The following is a 5,003-nucleotide window of genomic DNA, read 5'->3' on the forward strand; positions in this document are numbered from 1 at the left end:
TCCCTACAAAGGGCATTTCTGTATAAAAAGCACAGCCATCCAGCATTTAAGCCATCTTCTAAGAATGCCATTGAACAAGAGAGGCTTAACTGAAGTTGATATATTCCCAGGTATGTACTTATGACACATATGCAAACCTTTAAAAGCTCTGTGCTGATTTATAGGGATCAAAGGAAATTGTATCAAATATGGACTGATTCCATCAAGGGTATTTATTAATGCTTTGAGAGAGCCTCTGGCAGTTCTCAAAGTTATGCTCTGAAAACCCTGGTAGCAAAGCATTTGGACAGGAACCTGAAGGCCTCTCAGAATTTCTGATTAATTGGGAGGAACCCATTGTCAACTCAGAGTCCATGTGTTGCCTTAAATTTACTAAGAATGTTAATTTGACAGAGACAGAAAAGCAGATGATTCCAAACATTGACACAATATTCTTGCTCTCTTTAAAATGTCTGCTTTGGGTCCTGTGACAGACAAGCTATTCTGCTCCTGAGAGGTAAAACAGCCGCTCAGCTGTTTCAGGCCTGAGTCTATGGGAGTACTGCTCCAGCATCCAGTCATCTTTCAGAGAGAGGATGGAATGTTGGAAGGAAGCACAGGAGGAGTGAGTTCAAATCTGCCTCAGGGAGAGGACAGTGGGTTTGAGAGGGTTTTTTTTTAAGTACCCATAGGTACACTTTTATTAATTTTTATAATCTACAACAAACAAATCTACACACTACAAACAGATACTCTACTACACATAACGTATATACCAAGAGTACAGTTACATTATATGCTTATATGCAATTACTTAATTAATAAAAACGCTATATCAAACACTTTCCAGTCTTCTGTCTTTTGTGTTCTCAAGTCCATTGTGCTATCATTGCCTAATCTTCTATTACATTTGCATTATTCCAATCATAAAACTTTTTCCATGTTTTTTGAAATGTCCACTCTTTGCTTTATCTCATTTCTAAAGTCAGTTTATCATTTTCTGCTGTTTCAAAAAGTTTATTCACAAACTCCTGTTTCGTTGGTATCACCATAGTTTTCCAATATTTGGCATATAAGATTCTTGCAGCTGTCGTCATATAAACAGTCAAATACCTATTCTCTTTTTCATAATCATGGGAGTACTGCTCCAGCATCCAGTCATCTTTCAGAGGGAGGATGGAATGTTGGAAGGAAGCACAGGAGGAGCGAGTTCAGATCTGCCTCAGGGAGAGGGCAGTGGGTTTGAGAGGTTTGAAGGGTAGCTCTGTCTGGTAGCGTGGCAGAGTAGTTTACCTCTACCTCTGGCAGCATCCGGTTGTGAAGCCTGTCTCTGGTTATGAGCTAGGGTTGCCAAGTCCCCACGGGGGTGGGGGAACCCCCGCTTGAGAGGCCCGTTCCCCACCCCGCCCCCAAAGTGCCAGACTTGCCTGGCATGATGACGCCACTCAGAGGTGACATCATCACGTCGGGCACATTGCAGGGGGATGCTCTATCATTCGAGGAAAAACTCTATGGTTGTCCCTCGAATGATTGTGCCCCCGCCCCCAATGTGCCCAACACGATGACGTCACTTCCGGGCAATGTGCCCAACGTGACAACGTCACTTCCGGGCAAGAAGACTCCCAGCAGGGTCCTAGACTCCCCCCTGCTAAAGCCACGGTAAGACTTGGCAACCTTATTATGAGCAGGTCTTGTATCATTTAGCCTGACTCTTGGGAAAGGGCAGGCTGGTGTGGTTGGAATCCTGTGTAAGTGAAAGGATCCAACCTGGCTGCTAGTCAGGGAAAGCTTGTTTGTGGCTGCAAATGTTAAAGAGAATTCACCACATAACCATACACCAATAAATCTTTGTCATTTCGTTGAACCTCCTGCTTCAATCACCTTTGTGCTCTTCATGCTCAGTACAAAATATAGCTCACGGCAGTAACCCACAGCCTTTATATTTGCTACCATAAGAACATCTTGTAACTGAGGGAAAGGTTCATATCTCTACGTCTGCCTGGTTCCCCAAAATTGTATGAGGCTGTGTGGATCCCCTTGGTTTCAAGAAAGGGCCTGTCGTTATTCCTGTTTCAGCAACTATTCAGGTATTCTGTGAGTATTTGATTGGTGATGATTGTGTTTGCAAGAAGGCCTATTTGACCTCCGTATACGGAGCAAATACCTCCAGTATGTTTCCTCAGTATGGGTATGGTGCAGAAGAAATGTTCCTGCATGTAACCATAGTCCATGAGTACTTTATGGATGTAGTTACTTCTCTTCTTTGGAGGTAAAAACGGGTACTAAACTTTTTATGTGCTGCTACTTCAGCTGTAACATGTGAAGTGGCCTCGAGTACCTTTTCCATCTATGCAATTACCTTTAATAGGAGACATGTATAAAGTCTAGCGCAGCAGTGAAACAATAAAGGTATATTTTTCTAGAGAGAGATTCAGGCTATGTGCTTCAGAGAATGCTAATTATCTGACAGAAGTTATTTTTCCTAAGGAAATAATTCTTGCCTTAAACGTGGTAGCTGGACAAATCCAAGTGTGTACGTATATAACATTATCTAGAAACAGCATTGTATGTTGATTCAAATAAGGGTTTGGGAGTTGTGCAGAGTAGACAATGCATTTAAACTCTGGAAAAACGTTGATTATATGTAGTCACAGTAGTAGTATGTTTTATGCCTCTTAAAATCCTAATGTTAATACTCATTCGAGAGATTAGTGATACTAGCTGCATCAGTAATCTTAATATGAATGACTAAAATTGCATTTCATTTGCTGTTGTCATTGGACAAAAGGATCACTTTTTAAAAAATTATTTGCTTTATGGTTTAAGTGAAGTTAAATTTAGGCCCATGTTCAATAAGTTATTTGAATGACCAAGTACGGTGCCTTTGAAATGTGCAGTTCTTTATTTCCTGTTCGCTTCCCATTGTTGAGAAGCAAAATAATGAATTATGAAAAGGTCCTCCTGCCCCTACAGTGTCACAGATATCCAAGGGAAAAATGTTTAGTACATAATTTCTCAGCATAAAGCTTTTTAGATCCTTTGAAGCATACAAATGTTATTGCTGAAGCCATTGGGCCCATTGAATCAATGATATGTTTATTTTATATTGCTGTAGTTACCATCTAGGTGGGAGCTTGGGTAATAGTAGGGCATTGTGAGGTTTAAATCCCCGTCTGCAAAAAATTAACTCAAATAGCTCGATAAAGCAACAGAGAAGCCACAGGCTTTCTCCTTAGGTTAGAAGAATAGATTATTTGACCAATGACTTGTGGTAACTAGCTGTTGCATTGTTTTACTATACATATTAGAAGCATGTGTATTGCTTAAAAATATGTGTTAAAACATATTGAATACACATGGCAGGAAGCTACCTGTGGCATATACATCTCTCAGAAAACTTGTAGCTTCTGTGCATGAGGCAGACCTAGGCTCTCTGTCCAAGAAGCTGGAATATACCTTGAGTTTATTACAGCCCCTCTCTTGTTGGCCTAATCCCACTGTTGCAGCTCATCTTTGTAAAATGAAGCCTAGTCATATCATTGATTTTTTAAACTTCATTTTGACTTTTCCAGTTGATGCTACTATTTGCATGTAGAAAATAAATAGTTCATGTGACTAAGCACATAATGAACAGTATACAAAAAGGAACACCATTAATCTCTGTTTTATAACCTGGGTTTATAGCAGAAGACTTGGACAATTAACTATTTCACTGCAAGCAGGCAGAAAAGTCACTGCCCACCTGACATTTTTGAACATATCCATGTGATCTTCTTCGTGGTCTCTGTGCATCACACCCTTGGGATACTCTGCGCCTGCGCTGACCTTCTCGGTACCGATAGCTAGCAAAAGGGATTTTCGCGCCTCTCCCAGGTCACGCGCCGGCTCCACTGCGCATGACCAAGGAGGGGCACGCAGATCCCGCCAGTTCCTTCTGACCGCCGCCCAACAGCCTTCAAAGAAACAAGATGAAGGGCCGAGAGCAGAGGGGAAGGAGGGCGGGTGGTGTGAATGCACAGATGACCACTCGAAGATCACCAGTTACAGGTAAGCAACCTGTCTATCTTCTTCGTGGTCTCTGTGCATCACACCCTTGGGAGAATAGCAAGCAATAACTCTTACCTGGAGGAGGGGCCGAGGCCCTACACCTGCGCCGTCTGCAAAATAGACCGACCCAACGCCACACTGACATGTTCCCCAATGCCATCTCTGATGGCAGACACTGTTTTTGATTATGTATCCAACATGCAGCACTCTGAGACTGAAACTCGGAAACAAGATGCATAGTTATACTTTGTAGATAGCTATAACTATGTTTTAGTACAATCACTGGTAAATCAATTGTGTCATTATTTAACAAATAACTGATTCACATAGCTAATTAAATGTACCTTTAAGAGGAAATGTGAGCTTGTGATGCATTGATGTGGAGTCTTTAAAGGCTCTGGCTCATTGGAAGAGTGATCAAATTCACCTTTATATGGAACTGAATTTTATATAATCATATCCTGATGCTTTTTGTATGGATACGTACACACTTCCTGCAGCCTATGTTCATCTTGATAAAAATGTCAGGCTTTTTAGGAAAAAGTTGAACTGTGCTCCCTTGATAATTAACTGAGCAAAATAAAAAGGCTGTGCTTGAATTTCCAAAGTGTTGTGGGATAAAGAGAGATTATCGTGTCCTGTTGCACCTCCAGATCATGCACAATGTCACTTATTTCACTGGAGTTCATTATGGAACGGAGTGTAATTTTTGAACTGGCACTTACAAGAGTGTCATCTGAAAGTTCTTAAAATTCATTTAACAGCCCAAAATTTCTGCTTGTATTATGTTCTTATTCAGTAATACAAATATGTTACAAAGAAATTCTCGACAGGACCGCATTAGATTTTCTGCTTGAGTCAAGAGAAATATCTCTCTAGCCTCTGTTTTATCTGGGCAAGTCGCTTGTCACAGTTATGTTAATTCAATCTGTAGCTCAGGCTTGGATGGCAGCAGTGAATCTCTGGAAGCTAAGATT

Source organism: Gekko japonicus, unplaced genomic scaffold (assembly GCF_001447785.1).
Source record: "Gekko japonicus isolate JY-2015 unplaced genomic scaffold, Gekko_japonicus_V1.1 scaffold2674, whole genome shotgun sequence".
Lineage (NCBI taxonomy): Eukaryota > Metazoa > Chordata > Lepidosauria > Squamata > Gekkonidae > Gekko > Gekko japonicus.